Source organism: Callithrix jacchus, chromosome 16 (genome assembly GCF_049354715.1).
Source record: "Callithrix jacchus isolate 240 chromosome 16, calJac240_pri, whole genome shotgun sequence".
In the NCBI taxonomy this organism is placed as follows: domain Eukaryota; kingdom Metazoa; phylum Chordata; class Mammalia; order Primates; family Cebidae; genus Callithrix; species Callithrix jacchus.
Genome location: NC_133517.1, coordinates 27,936,454 through 27,953,487, shown reverse-complemented (window position 1 = coordinate 27,953,487; position 17,034 = coordinate 27,936,454). Strand labels below are relative to the sequence as shown.

The following is a 17,034-nucleotide window of genomic DNA, read 5'->3' as shown; positions in this document are numbered from 1 at the left end:
TGCTCATTAAATTAATGAATGAGCAGGATATAGTCAGTAAACATGTTCATAACATAGCTAAGGGGCATATATAGGGGAGGAGGTGTGTGTGTGCGTGTGCATGTGCATGTGCGGGATTTTGTGCTTCTTCTTGGCCTTAATAGTTACATGTTATATTCAATGATTCTAATGGGCCCAGATAGATTATAATGTGAGAATTGAATTACATCAAATATTACTACTAGGCAGAGTAGAATCAAGCTGTCAAAAGTCATTAGAAATTTAAAATGATCAGCCTTTAATTTTGCATATGCACAATATTGAGTCATTCAAATAAGTCAGTAAATGTGGCCTGTGATGTAAGAGTGACAGTAATATCCATATGCACATATTCCTTGATTGTCAGTGATGGGTCAATTTACTAAAAACCACAGATAATTAAAATATACTTCACCACTTTTGAAATTCCAGTTTAATTAAGTTGAAAAATTCAAGTTTTGTATGAGCAATAACAAAAAAGGCTACTAGAAAAGCCAGTATTATTACATTTCATTACTATCTTACCTTTTTGAGTCTGCAACAAATGATCCATTGTATTCTGACAATGAGTAAATCCTCTTTTGTCATAAATTAGCTGTTTACCTTCTTTGTTCTCCAATATTAAAATCGAGTAGCAGTCTGATTATACTCATTTCCTTCTTGATTGAACTCACATGTACATTTTTCAGTCACAGCTTTTGTGAGAGTCTCTGATTAATATTTATTTACTAAGGCTTTTGAAGTATGAAAATTTATAGAACAATTCCATTAGACAAATAATAGGGTTCTTTGCCAACATTAGAACATGGTAAGTGATCATAAATTAGTCTTTTGAACAAATATAAGATTAGGATAAAGTGTCTATTACTGAAAAGGGTGTTGCATTGTTTTTAGATTCCTCTGCCCAATGAGATAAAAAGAAATATAAAATGTTGCTTTAAGTTTTTGCAGCATCTTAGAATAGACCTTAAACATTTACTTGATTTTACAACAATTTAGGTTGGAATGGCAACATTCGGACTAATAATTCTTTTTGGAGTAAATTGAATATAGAAAAATTCATTTAGGATAAATAATACCATGTATTCCTTACACTATTTTAATACTTGTGTTGTCTCATTCAATACACTGAAAGAAACATATTATTGCTCTAATTTTTGAAGATGAAAAACCTAAGGCTCGGAGAGGTTAAGTAAGTTGTTTAAGGTCAGAATAATATTGTCCAGCAATATGCCTGAGTTATATAACTGCACACTTTTTATCTGCTTATTGTATGCTACTTTCTGTCAGTAGTTTCATTCAATGCACAGTTGTTCAAACTGTGCAAGGTTGGAGAATTCTGAAGAAACCTTGAAACTTTGAAATCAGATAACACAGCACCAACTCAATATTAGCTCAACTTTTTAAAACACTAAACATTTATCCAGTTATTTCTTTGCCTAATCTAACAATAATTTCACATTTTAATTATACCATTATATTGACCAACTTTTGGTTATTGTCACCTACAGTAAATATGAATGGAGTGGGAATTTGTGGGATTTGGTGTAGAAAATCTCCTTGGGGCCATGGCTGCACATCAGATAGTCTCATAAAGAATGGTATGTTTGCTATAGTTAAGTTAATCAAAGCCCCTTTGACCATTCATAAATCAAGAAATGCCATGTAGTATCTATATACGCCACACAAATTAGACTGGGAATTTTGAAACTGGAAGCATTTTGTGATTAATAGCTAAATCCCTAACCTTTTACCTTAAAGCATTACGTGATACATGAAAGGAAGACTTCAGGGACCTTCAGGAAACATTTCCTTAGCTCAAAGAGAGACCTTGAGGAAAAAATGGTATCTTCTCCCCTGGATATTGCATCAGAATTGAGAAAACAGGAGTGGCTGCAGCTATATTTCTACCAGCCTGAAAAAGGAGACAAAACTGAGAATGGCTGAGAAGAGGTGAAATGATTCTGGATCCTTGATGACGTTACCAAGTCAACCAAACTTGAAGCCTGCGTTGTCTCTGGACCTCCTGCTATGTGGAATAATGGTCGGTTTAAACCTGTTGGAATCCAGGTTTATATGACATGCAGCAAAACTATTCTCCTGATAACATATTAGGAGAACCAATAAAATTCAGATCTGGAAAGGGACTGCTTATAGTTAAACTCAAGTAGACATACCTAGGAAGAAAATCAGAGGATTTAAGAAAAACTTAAACAGCAGAGCCTACTTTTAGACTGGTTCTTCTGAAAGACTAATTTGGCACCAAAATCAAGATGTCAGACAAGAACCAGGGCAGAAACAAATAGTTGAGAAATACAAATGGAGTTAGAGGTTGGAACTGAAGGTTATGTTCGAGGTGAAGGCTACATTCTTGCATCCCAAAAGTTATGACTATGAGCCACTGCAAATTCCAAATGACGCGGAGATGCCAAAGCTTCTAGGCCAATATTGAGAAGCTTTTGAACCAAGAAAGGCCTGGACTGTTCTGCTGTTTTATAAGTGGCACAGGCCATTGTTCAACTTCTTGATTGGCAAGTAACTAAGAAGATAATAGGCAACATCCACCTGCTGAGTCCTGATGGGACGAGGCACAGGCTGTAATCCCCTGGTCTACGGTAAGACTGGAACACCAAGAGAATGGGAAAAAATTTTTGCGGTTTACCCATCTGACAAAGGACTGATATCCAGAATTTACAAAGAACTCAAACAGATTTACAGGAAAAAAAACAAACAAGCCCATTCAAAAATGGGCAAAGGATATGAACAGACACTTTACAAAAGAAGACATACATGAGGCCAACAAACATATGAAAAAATGCTCATCATCACTGGTCATTAGAGAGATGCAAATCAAAACCACATTGAGATACCATCTCACACCAGTTAGAATGGCGATCATTAAAAAATCTGGAGACAACAGATGCTGGAGAGAATGTGGAGAAATAGGAACACTTTTACACTGCTGGTGGGAGTGTAAATTAGTTCAACCATTGTGGAAGACAGTGTGGAGATTCCTCAAGGACCTAGAAATAGAAATTCCGTTTGACCCAGCAATCCCATTACTGGGTATATATCCAAAGGACTATAAATCATTCTACTATAAGGACACATGCACACGAATGTTCACTGCAGCACTGTTTACAATAGCAAAGACCTGGAACCAACCCAAATGTCCATCGATGATAGACTGGATTGGGAAAATGTGGCACATATACACCATGGAATATTATGCATCCATCAAAAACGATGAGTTTGTGTCCTTTGTAGGGACATGGATGAATCTGGAGAACATTATTCTCAGCAAACTGACACAAGAACAGAAAATGAAATACCGCATGTTCTCACTCATAGGTGGGTGATAAACAATGAGAACACATGGACACGGGGAAGGGAGCACTACACATTGGGGTCTATTGGGGGGAATAGGGGAGGGACAGCGGGGGTGGGAGGAGCTGGGGAGGGATAGCATGGGGAGAAATGCCAAATGTGGGTGAAGGGGAGGAAGGCAGCAAAACACACTGCCACATGTGTACCTATACAACTATCTCGCATGTTCTGCACATGTACCCCAAAACCTAAAATGCAATAAAAAATATGTAAAAAAAAATCAGATCAACCATTGCTCAAATTCCATCATTGACACTTTTCTATGTTGTCTTGGAAATGTTACTTAATCCGCCAAGTCTGTTTCCTTCTGAGGAAAATGGAGATAATACGTCTTCCTAAGAGAGAAATATGTTTCTTATAAGACCTGAAGAGGAGAATGTGTGTAAATTACTTATCAGACACCCGTGAACATAACAGAGATTAAATAATGCCAGCTGTCATTCCATTTTTCCTAAAAAGGACTTACACTGGAGAGAGCAAAGTAATTGAGGGGATGAGAGAATTTTATCGGCCAATGAAAGTATGTTTTTCTCTGGGGATTCACGTCTAAAATTAAGTGCTCATCTATCTGTGAATTAATCTCCTTAAGTGGGGTTTACCACAATAGGGCTATAATAAATTAAAATATTTTTGCCTGGATAAGGATTCTAGATTAAAGATGTTACAGAATGGCACTATTTTTAGCTAGATTATACTTAGGTATGTGAAAAAAGACCACCTGGACTTTATTTTTTGAATTCTTAGAATACAGAAGGAGATTATGTTGAATGGTAATATTTGTTTAAATGCCTAGGAGTCCCTCTTATTTTTAGTTCCTACTAGCTGACAGTTGTAGCTGTGGGGGGATGACTTGAGACTGTTTTCCAGTGTTTACCAACAGAAGTAAATCAACAAAATAAGTGTCTGACAGCAAATTGTGTTCACAGAAGTCAAGTCATTGAAATCTGGTGTGTGAGAGAGCAAACATGTCTTAGAGAAGAAGTAAAAACAAAAGTAACTCTCCCTCCATTCAATCCTATGTAAATCCTTTCCAAGGGAGGTTAGAGCCGCAGATGTCTTGTGGATGCACAGGCTCACAGGATCACAGGAGGCTGATCCATGTAAGGGCTCTTCAGCAGATACCTTGACTCAGGAGGGGCATGGAGGAGGATTAGAAGCAGAGGGACACTGGAGAGAAGAGCATCAGCAGGGCTGTTTTTCATGACCTTTTGGGATAAAGGGCGCTCTTCTCATGAAGCTCTTGACCAAGATTTGGAGGGGTGTGGAGAGGCAGAAACACCCAGCCCAAACCTATTTCATTTTCTAACTGTGTAAATAGATCATGTCTTCCACACACTTAGAATCTCTTCACTGAATCTTGTTTTTATTAGCCTGATTTTTAATAGGCATTCCATGACTTCTAATTCAAGTTTTTTTTTTCTTGAGAGTGCAATGGTACTGATATTTTATGTTGTTGACTGATGATAGATGAGATTTTGACTAGCAGGTAACAGTTTGCAAAACACCTCAGTGGTCCTTCTTTTTGAAGACCAAGATCTGTCCCTTATTGGAATTTCTTGCCCCTTTTTTTCTTCTCTAACCGCAGTGCATATAGATATATATCTGTAAATATTTCTGAGTCTCCTAGAATTATTTGTTTACAAGTCTCTACTCCACTGAAGGGTCAATGCCCTGAGGGCAGGAACATGGTAGTATTTGAATTTAAACTTTGCCCCTAGCCAGTGACGGATAGATGGTGAGCCTCAATACTCTTGTTGAGGGGGTAAGTAAATACTGACATTCCTTTGCAACAATTTCAAGAATGTCTTGAAGAGAATTTTACAAAACCTAACGATCCTTATGAGACTGAGTATCTTTGGTTTCTGTTCAAGAAATATCCGTAGGTACCAGCCAATGTTTCAGGTATACAGGATAATATGATAGTTAAGATATTTGTCCCAGTTTAAAGTAGTTCAAGACAAAGTGTAACTTTTAAAATTTGGTTTTGAGAAAAATGATGTCTGGACATGTCCATGTGTCTCCTTTGTATGTCTGATGGCAGTTAATTCATTTGGAATTATGATACCATTTACAATGGTTTTCTTATTCAAATTTAAAAATTATAAGCAATATTGTCAATAGATCATAAAACCCAGTAACCCTTTTTTTTAAAAAATGCTCATTTCTATATACTGTACAGTTTCATGAACTTGCGCACTTCATCTCATGGGGTCCATAACTAGAGTATTGTGGTTTTGTAGTTATCTGTTCATGTATTTGTTTCGATTGTCCTTTAATTGAGATCTTCAGCATACTCAGGCAGTTGGCAAAACTCCTTTGATTTTTGAACCATTGTTGCCATCCAGTGGGAGAAGATGGTATTTTATTAAATAGAAGGAAGGCCATTCCCCTAAATAACTAACATTACAATGGTAATCAAAGTTTTGTAATCACGAGCCACAAAAAATTAAATTTCTTATACTATTGAATTAAAACCAAAACTAACAAAAACTGAGTTCTTTAAAACATTTATGACTAAAAAATTTTCATCAGTATTACAGATTCTGTAACTGACGTTTCACGCCTGGATTGCTGAGCACACGGCTGGATGAAGTATTTCTTTTGTTATCCTACATTTATTACAGTTAGAGGTTTATTCAAATCGGGTAACCCTTTATAATTGCTCTTCCTGTTTCCAGTGTTTCTTCTGCTTCTTTGGGTTCTCTGTGAAAGAAACATATAGGTTCAATCTGGGCCTGCTGCTCCTTGGATGTCTCTTTAATATTTCATTAGCCTTTTTTCTGTCTTCTTTTCAAAATTCCAATTCAAAGTTCAACCATAGTCCTAATTCCTAAAACTTTAAATGAATAAATGCTTAAAAACAAAAACAATTCTCATAAAATGTTTTCACTGTTTAAGTTTAAACTAACTGATGTGCTACAGAAATGTGAGCTTGATTTTTTTTGAGATTAAACAAATAAGTGCTCATAAATTCATAAAATTTCTACAGAGTCACCAACTACCTGCTAGAATCAAGATTTATAAACAAGGAAAAGCAGGCTTTATTTAATCAGTGTATTTCCAAAAGCCTGTTGTCCAGCATAATTAGAAACATACATCTGAGTTTTACAGAGTCTGCCCCAATACTTCGTCAGAAAGAATATCTCAGAATTCCTTTTATGAATTCCTCAAAGTACTACCCAATTTATTCATTCCAGCAAATCACATACCACAGTTTCCTCCCTAAGCACTGCCTCTTCTGTGAATAGGATGTGAGGGAGAACTTCTTCTGTGACCAGACAAGAAGAAATAAAATTTACTAAACAGTGTGTTATTGTGATTTATTTTAGGGTAAATGTATTTTTCTAATGATATGCTTGACTTATTTTGAAACCACAACTTTTATAGAAAGAACTGACTTTTTGGGAAACTTTTAAAAAGTCCATTAAAACCTGTTTCTTATAAATAATTTTCTTTATAATTTTAGAATTGTTTTTTAAATTGATACAATTTAAAATTTGAATTTGAATTGATGAAATTTCTAGGGCTTTCCCTGGGAGACTGCAGCCTGAAATTTAAAATGATGAAGTGGGCATTTTTTTCTGGACTATTTAACATCTGCTCATTTAAGTTGACCAGATAATTTTAAAATATTCTGTCCTCATTTCCAGTACAACTTTACTAAAATTGTCATAATTGTGTTAGTATATTTTGAATGGCTCTCTTTTCATGTGATTTTTTTCTGTGATTTTTCACAGATACTTTAAAGAGTCCCTGCCCTCATGTTTCTGCTCCTTGATCTTTAATTTGTTACAGTACCTAGAACAAAATTATTTTGATATTAATCAGAAGTTTCACAATGATAAAAGTTATCTTTCCCATTCAGTTTGCAATGTAATAAATCTTTTAAAAATTCACATTGTGCTTTCTCTCTAAATTAGAGGATCAGAGAATATCGACCTGTTCAAGCTGATGACTCCACTAAATCGACTTTGGGAAGAATCGCAGGCTTTCGTTGGTTCACACACTTACTTAATGAAGAGAGGATGGAGGTCATGGCATGGGACAAGCCTACCATCGAGACTGTGGAAATTATATGTTATATAGAATGCTAGTTCCAGATTAATGAAAGTAGCCAATCCAATTGAAAAGGGTGGGGGAATGCTTAAGCTTGTCTCAAGAATGGTCAGAAAACAGAACAATCTGCTTTACATTTTTCTACAGGGAATTCATGTGGATGAACCGCACACTGGCAAGTAAGCTCAATCTCTCCAAGTGAGGTGGAAGCATCAGTGTACAATACAAGCATCCAGGTATCGAGGGCAAACTAGGAGAAGGAGGGCTGTGTGCCTTCTCAGCAAAACATGAAACCTACCAAAACCCACAAGTACAAAACAAGAACTATTATTCAAAGCAGAATAATTTGGTACAGGCAAGTCAAATCTATCTCAATATTTGCATGATTTCATTTTTATAGAGCATTGACAAATTAAATTGTTTTATTAATTTAAACAAAAAGTAATTACTACTATCAAAAACCATGTTGAGTGTCTCCTATGTACAAGTAGACACTGACCATGTGAAGATGGCTTAGACTGGTCTCTCTTACCTCAAGAGGATGGATATAAGCAAGATACGGATACCTGCGAAGAAAAGGGATTAAGGCATAACAAAAAGGACTTGTAATTGATGTATGACTAAGGGATTCTTTGTTGGGCTTCTCTCTCCCTTTTTAAAATCCTGACTTAGAATCAACAAAATGATGCAAACAAAATATAAGGCAATGGAAGGAGACTTGAGTTGTAAATTTACTCTCTTATATTCCAGTTAACATCTAATTAGCATAGAGAAGAAAATACATATTTTAGACTCATATAGGAAAACAGTGCAAAACGCAAAATTGATTCTTGTATTTCAACTGTCAATTTCTCAGTATTGCACAACCAGAACTCCTCTAGCATAAGCATCGTTTAAAATGCTTTGAAATTTAAAATGTATGAGTGGGGGGAAAAGAACTTGATTTAAGGAACTCAAAAGTGAGAGGCACATATATTCTTTATTAAAATGAGCTTAGTAACACAAAATTAAGTCACTTTAGAAAACAGTCTAAATATGGGGTGCTATACACTGTGATATACACTGTGTATCATTTTAGGGCACTCTTAGCAGTGGCAGGATTCATTCACCTTATTGAGCCAAATCTCTTTATCGAATGTGACTGCATGATAAACGGTACTTTTATTGCAAAGTAGTATTGAAATGCTGTTAAGTTTAACTTGAGTATGTTGACCTCTGTACAGACATTTGAATGAAAGTAATGAGCCAAGATTCATAGCATCATTGAGGTATGTATCTCAAAGTAGTGGCAACTAGAACCACACTATTCATGAACATTGTCACGAAAAATTTGACCAACAGCACTCACCAGTGAGATACTCAGTTGACATGGAAAGTGCTTTATCTATGTAAAATGTGTAGAAAAATTAGATAATGTGTATATTAGCCAGGATTTCCAGAGAAACAGAACCCAATAGAATGTCTGTCATCTATCTATCTATCTATCTATCTATCTTTCAATCATCTATCTATCTATCAAGATATTTCTTACAAGGAATTGGATCATAAATTTTGGAGCCTGACAAGTCCTAATACCTGCAGTTGGCAACCTGGAGAGCCAGGAATACTAATGGTGGATTCCAGTCCAAGTCCGAGGCCGGAGAATCAGGAGAGCCAATTGATGAGTTCAGGCCAAAAGTGAGCAGGCTCAAGATCCAGGAAGACCCAGTGTTTGGACTGAAAGAAACCAATGTCCCCAGCTAGGAGGCAGTCAGGCAGGAGGAATTCCCTCTTATTCTTATTATAAATTCTCTTGTTATAAATCCCATTAAGGCTGTCAACTGACTGGATGAGGCCCACCCACATGAGGGAGGACCATCTGCTTTACTCAATCTATTGATTTAAATATTAAACTCATCCAAAAACATTCTCACAAAAGCACTCAGAAAACATCTCGTCAAGTACCTGGGCACCCCATGGCCCAGTCAAGTTGAGACATACAATAAATCATCACACTCTGTATTGCTTAAAACATATAATGCTGAAAGTGCTTATTTAATCTCCAAAATTGGCAGAGGCAAAAATATGAAACGTGCGTGTAGTGAAAACATATGAACCAAAGCACTGATTTAATAATTGTTCACCTGACTCTGTAAATGCCAAGCATCCACTGTTCTAGGCACAGGATATAAGGTGGTGAGCAAAGACAGTTTTCTAGGCCTGGCAGAATTTACACTCGGTGAAAGAGAGTAAAAGAATAAGCATATATTTATAGACTATGCTTTCAGGGAGACACAAGTGCTGAGAGGAAAAGCAAAGTAGGCCCAGTGGAGAAGGAGTAGGTGGGTAGGCAATCTGGATGCCCAGGATGTGGGGAGAGGAAAAGGCTGTCTTTAAAGTTAATATTTTAGCAAAGACAGTAATGATGAGAGGGAGTGAGGCAGATGGAGATACAGGGAGGGGCACTCCAGGCAGAGGGAACAGTTCCTGAGATGGGAACAGATTAGTGCACTTGAGGAATAGCAAGAAGGCCAGTGTGGCTGCAGAACCACAGAAAGTGGTAGAGGTGCAGGTGGAGGTTGTCAGAAGCCAGATCAGATAGGAAGCAATTAGCATTGATCAATTATCAATTAACGAGCATCTCTGCATCAGTGTTTTCACTCTCAACTTCCTCCTTTATTTAATACAATAGAAGCACACTAAAAACCACAGAATAGAAAAAAAGAGAAAAAACAAGATTTGAAAATGTCTACAAACACTGTTAATACACAACATGTGATGAGAACATGAGTTTCCAGTTAAATAAGCAAATAATTATATTGAGTATAAACGTATCTTAGTGTGAGAACATTTGACTTTGTAGCTGAATACTTAAGTACTGAATTAAGTGTTTCATATTACTAGTTTCTGGATTATGGATTGCTTTGCATTGGTCCTTACTACAAGTGTTAGCACTATACTAGTTTCCAGATGTTAACAAACTTTGATCTTATGCATAGTCTTCTAGAGAACAATGCAGGTAAAATGCTATCATTTTATGTATCATTTTATGTATTCTGAAATATTTAGAGATAAAGATAAACATTTGAGGAATATTTAAGCTTCTTGTTTCCCAAAATGCATCTCCATGAAGCCTGTGAATCTGTAATCTTATTACTGTCAGGAAAATATAAACCATTTTAAGGATTTAAACTAGAAGAGATATAATATAGTGAATGATTTATAAAGTGATCAGGAGGACTGCAGAACAAAAAGATTTAGTAGGGGATCCTAGAGAACTTTTTAAAAGGGGGAGGCATGAGAGTAAAATATCAGAAAGTTGCTAGTACCTCTAACTGGAACCCATGTGTTGCACTTGACTTTTGTGCCGTGGATAGCCTCTGCAGCTGCCAGCTCTGGAAATGCTGAGAGCCTATTCTGTCTGACAATGTTGGAATCAAACAGGGGTCACCAAGGTAGCAGAGTCACCAGAGAGGGTGTGCACTTTCTGGGCTGCTAGACTCACAGCAGCCTACCCCTTCTTGTACTGCCCTCATTGCTGGCAACTGTCACTACTGTCAGTACAAGGGCCATGCAGGTTTTACCTTCTGCTGTCCTCTCAATGCCTCCCATTGGCAAAACAAACAGGAAGGCAGCTGGCAAAGGCATCTGGGAAGTGTAGTTTTCAATTACCAAGCCCAGCAGCATTGATGAAAGAATAGAAATGTGTGGGAGCTAAGACCAAACAAAAATAATCAGCCCAGCCCAACCATTAGCTATTCAATATTCAAACACTGCCTTTACCCACATTTAAGCTTCCATGAAGCAATAACACCATCTTTATGCTTCCACCTGGTATGATGCAATTAACCCTTGTACAAGGGAAGATAGCCTTTCCCTCCCTTAAAAACAAGCTGAGATACAAAGATCCATCAATCACATTATTCATCTCTTGTTCAGCCACAATCTCATCAGATTATTCTGAACCCAAGAGTCAAAATTTTTAATTAAACTAACACAGTACTTATAATACAAAATTATAATAAAAAGGAGATTAGCCAGTATTTATATATGTGAATATAACAAATGCATTATTTACCTGTTCTTGTATAACAAATTACCCCAAGATGTAGGAGCTTAAAATGAAAAACATCTTTCACCAGTTTCTGAGAATCAAGAATCAAGAAGTGGCTTAATGATAGTTCAGGTTTAGGGCTTCTCATAAAGTTGCAGTCAAGCTGTTAGCTAAGGCTGCAGTCATCTTGATATGGTTTGGCTCTATGTCCACACTCAAATCTCACGTTGAATTGTAATTCCCAATGTTGGAGGATTCACTTCGTGGGAAGTGATTGGATCATGGGGGCAGATTTCCCCCTGCTGTTCTTATGATAGTGAGTGAGTTCTCACAAGATCTGGTTGTTTAAAAGGGTGTATCACTTCCCTCCTCCAGCATGGTAAAATGTGCTTGCTTCCCCTTCACCTTCCACAATCATTGCAAGTTTTCTGAGGCTCCCAGGCATGCAGGAGGATGCATGGAATGTACAGCCTGCAGAACTGTGAACTAATTCACCCTCTTTTCTTTATAACTTACGCAGTCTCGGTAATTATTTATAGTAGTGTGAGAATGAACTAATACACATCTGAAGGCTGGACTGGAGCTGAAGGATTCATTTCTAAGCTCATGCACGATTGTTGTCTGGAGTGCTCAGTTCCTTGCCATGTAGGCTTTTCCTTAGGACTGTTCATGACCTGGTAGCTGGCTTCTGCCAGAGCCAGTGGTAAGAGAGAGAGAGAAAAAATGAGAATAGGGAGACAGAGGAAGAGAGAGAGAGAGAGAGAGAGAGAGAGAGAGAGAGAGAGAGAAGAAGAAGAAGAAGAAGAAGAAGAAGAAGAAGAAGAAGAAGAAGAAGAAGAAGGGGGGAGGAGGGGAGAGAGAGAGAGAAGAAGGGGGGAGGAGGGGAGAGAAAGAGAGAGAGAGAGAGAGAGAGAGAGAGAGAGAGAGAGAGAGAGAGAGAGAGAGAGAGAGAGAAGGGAAATACCAGGAAGCAGGAATCACAGGAATCATTGGGACTATCTTGGAAACTGGCTACCAAGACAAGAAAGAAAGAAAATGTATGTGGCTGCTGTAATTGTTTCTGTAACATGTCCTAAGGCTGAAGTTGGTATCTGTGACTTCCTGCTCCACTACCCTTTCTGTGTTCTCTTTGCACTCAGCACTTTAGCTAGTTAGGATATTTTACCTAAATACCGCAAACTTTTATTCTTGGAAGATCAAAGTCCCCAGAGTCTGCCTCAATTAAATTGTTATCGTTTTGTATTAATTTTACTAACTGACATAGAAATATCAGGAGGCCTCTCACAAAATCCTCTGGGCTCCAGACATACTCCTCCCTTTCCACCTCTGTGTGTCGCAGCAACCAACTTTCCTCTTGCTAATCGGGACCATTAATAATTGCCTGCACTGTAACCTCCTTCTTCATCTATTTGCTCTATAGCATGGTAAGACCAAAATTACCAAATGGCAGTCCCAGCTTCCAATTGGGAAACAATTGTTGTGTTCTCTGAGAACACAGAAGAGTCTAAAGACATGAAGATGAGAAACAAAAATTTAGTAAATGATTTTTAGGTATAATAGTTAGACAAACCCTTTCAATTTTCAGGCTTTCATCCTGGACTCATATACTCTGGCTATAGAAGAAAGATAATCAAATAGTGGCAGTGATTTTTTGCATACAACATGCCCTGTTGGATGGCACGTATACTTTGCAGAGAATTAGCTCCATGACTGGGTTTTCACTAAACCAATTCTATGAAGGACGTTGAAAGACCAATGAATTATCTGACTGAGGCATTATTTTCACTCTTGTCTTTTTGTAAAATGAGCTTCTTTGTTAGTGGCAATGCTATAATGGAAAACAGGATGGTAAATATAGCACTACATGTGATGAAGCTAGGAGAAATACAGTGGGCTAAACATAAACCTGTATCAAGGAAAGGTCTTTATTTCAGTAAGGACGTATCGTTGTTCCCTGTAGGGTAGAAGGGTCTATTGCAACCAGCATGTCTCTAGATGGCAGGTGTCATATCAGAGGTTTAGCATTAGTCCCTTCTAATAGTCAGTTGGGCAGTCAACAATGGTGGCGTTCAGGTTCCAGGCTCCAGTGAGGGGATCTAAGCTGTTTGGCCTATGTACATCCTCTATATCAGACATTACAGGGACTTGTAAATGGGTCCATTGAACAAAGAGTGAAGTAACTAGAGAAAGAATTTAGCTGACATCTAAAGAATGAATCACTTTCCTCACCTGAGTTTATTCATTTTTCTACTTAAAAGTAAAATGACAGCTTTAAAGATGGGAAGGAAACAAAAATGCAATATAAACAGGAACAAACTTATCTAATTATATTTTCGATGACTAATAGAGCCATACTGAAGGGGATAAAAAGCCAGGTAATTTTGAACACAGTATTGTTAGTTTATATCCTTAGATTAAAGACAAAATACTATAAGCACATATTAATCTCATCATTTATTTTTACTGTGGTTTGAGTTAATAATTTTGAACCTACTTTTAGTAATTTCTGAGGTCGAGCAAATACATATATTGATGAAAATGCAACAAAAATTTTTATCTTGGCAGAAGAACTTTAAAAATATAAAAAGAGTGAAGGCTAGAATAACCTTTGTGTTGTTGAATTGGAATTGTAGGTATCAATATAAATTCATGGCTATAGATGTATATATATATTTTTTTATGTGCATGCATTTCCTTTTACTACCTCTTTCTCAGAGAGTACCGACAAGCAATGATACTCTGGTAACAATGAGCACACGTAACCACTAGATCTTGGTTTCTGAAAACCATTCTTCACTAAGAGGAATCCATAGAGAGTGTGGATTAATTAATTAATGGATTAATTAATTTAGTTAATTCCAGAGCTAGAGCAAGGAAGGTATAAAATGGGATTTCTTAAAATCCCATCTTTTTTTTTTGTTGTTGTTGTTTTGAGACAGAGTTTCGCTGCCGTTACCCAGGCTGGAGTGCAATGGCGCGATCTCGGCTCACCGCAACCTCCGCCTCCTGGATTCAGGCAATTCTCCTGCCTCAGCCTCCCGAGCAGCTGGGATTACAGGCGTGAGCCACCATGTCCAGCTAATTTTTGTATTTTTAGTAGAGACGGGGTTTCACCGTGTTGACCTGGATGGTCTCGATCTCTTAACCTCATGATCCACCTGCCTGGGCCTCCCAAAGTGCTGGGATTACAGGCTTGAGCCACTGCGCCTGGCCAAAATCCCATCTTTTAAGGAAGATGGGATTAAGGAAGTTCTCAGTGAATAATGGAGGAGTGTCAAGAGGATGTAAGAGCCGTGTTGACGGGCCCCTCACTGGCCAAATCTGGGGAAAAGTGAGTTTCAGAATGAATAATGATAGTAGAGTAATGATCCACTTGCAGATAAGCTCTAAGTTGGCCCACAATGATCATCACCTCCTAAAGCTCACACCCTTGTGCAGTCCTTCCCATACTGAATGGGGCTGTGTTAGCAATAGAATGCAGTGGAGGCAGCAGAGCACGACTTCCAGGTGTAGGTCATAAAAGCATTGCTGTTCCCACCTTAGTTTCTTGAATGGGTCAGTATGGGGGAACCCAGAGTCCATGCTGTGGGACACTCAGACAGCCCTGGGGAGAGGCCTGCCACCAACAACAAACACCAAATGTCCCACTTTGTGAGTGGCCACCCTGGAGCAGACCCCTCTCTTTCCAGTCTGATGTTCAGAAGACAAGCTGGGCCCAGACTGCAACATCATCAAAGCCCTGAGCCAGACCCATCCGGACAAACCTCGCTGAAATTGCCGCCCACTGGATGAGTGCGAGACAATAAATGATTACTGTTGTTTTAAATCACTAACTTTTAGAATGATTGCCTATGCAGGATTGGACAACAAACTCATCCTAGAATAAAATAAGAGTCTATGAGTTGCACCCACATAATGTAAATAAGTAAACGGGAGAAGTACGAAAGAAAAGGGCTTTTTCTTTACAATAGATTGCCAAGTAATCGTGTAAAAGGATAATAGAGTTAGAAAATCACTGCTTTTCAACCATCAGAGTGATAATTGAATTGGTAAAATAGTTGTCAACAGCTGCTAAAATTAGAAACTGAGAATCTGATGAGTAACAGGTTATTATATAGTCTCAAAATACCTCCCACAGGAGGGATATTAATGAGGAAGGGGAAAATATTAACTTACCTAGGAAGAACATGGCCACTTACCTGAATAAAGTTAACATCCTCTGTAACGCGACTGTCACAAGTCATAATACTCCTTTCAGAAAGGCGTAACCTAAATTGAATGAGGAGGAAACACCAGACTAAGCCTAAACAGGGAGGCATTCTATAAAATTATCAGCTCATAAGATTGGAATTCTTTCAGATTAAACTAGCCTAAAGAAATGTGGTGACTGCATGCAACACATGAATTTTTGTACTTATGTGCAACTTTGTTTGTGGGTATAACAGCTTCAAAGAATTAGCCAAACTCTGTCTTGTTTACAAATGAGCAGAAAATATAATATGGGGTTGGTAACTCTGGGAACTCTATGGATGAAGAACTTGTTACACTCTAACTCGTATGCACTATATAGACCTACCTTATGGACAATACTTATGTAAACCAAATTTTATTTATTTTAAGCAGATTAATTTCCAGGCTATTTGCTTATCCTATTTCTTTTAATCCTACTGATACATGAAAGGATATAGCTTTGGTTTAATTTTATCCCACCTTCCTTTACCTTGTAAACTTCCTACCATAATGTATAAATATGTATTAGTTTTTGAAGATTTTGTCATTGGATGTACATATGTGAAATCTTTAGCTTCTTCCCAGGAGGATTAAAACACATGAACTGGCCTTTTCTGAAACAGATTTTACCAATATGGCTAAATTTCTTGCTAAACATTGTGAGGGAATCCATTGCATATGTGAGTATATTTAAGTGAAACATTAAAAAAAAACCTTATAATTCATGAATCTTTCTAAAAGGCATGAGTGTCCTAACTAGAATGCTAAATGCTTTGGCGGGTGATGGTACCTAGGTTTGAGGTAATGTGGGGCAGATGAAGTGCTTTGCATTACAACTGGCTAAGAATTATGAGGAGGGAAAACAAAGCATGCAAGTTAGCTTCAGCAAGTGGGGGTGGGCTGAGATGTAGAATATGTGCATAGGAAGTGAAGATTAAAGACATTTTAAGGGCTACATGCTCTGCAGCAGAACCTTATGACTCTAATCAAATGCTTGATGTGCTTTGAGTTATGATGGAAACTGATAGGCAAGTTCTGTGTGCCTGTTGACATGGCTGAAGTTCTCCGCTCTCACAGAAGAGGGCACTGCAGAAGACTGAGCTACATAAGCAAATAAGCAGCTGCTAACTTGGAAAATTACTCCCTTGGAAACGTCTTCTTCCCTGAGCCTTAGTTTGGTGGGTGTTTAAAGATGGTCAATAGTGATTTCCTGCCTCTTTTGGTACTAAGCCATTTTTTCAATGAGACAATGGATAAATTTGGTGTATTTCTTAGGTCAGTTCACAGGCAAACAAACCCATAAGAGGATG

General features: G+C 37.7%; 1 protein-coding gene across 1 annotated transcript in view; it reads right to left on the bottom strand.

The window, feature by feature from the left end:
* LOC144579682 (uncharacterized) overlaps positions 1–17,034 on the bottom strand; it is a 160,682-nt gene that overhangs the window by 94,766 nt on the left and 48,882 nt on the right. Inside the window, exon 6 of the mRNA XM_078352472.1 lies at positions 15,694–15,763. The gene's annotated coding sequence lies outside the window, so the exon portion shown is untranslated. The remainder of the gene's footprint in view (positions 1–15,693; positions 15,764–17,034) is intronic.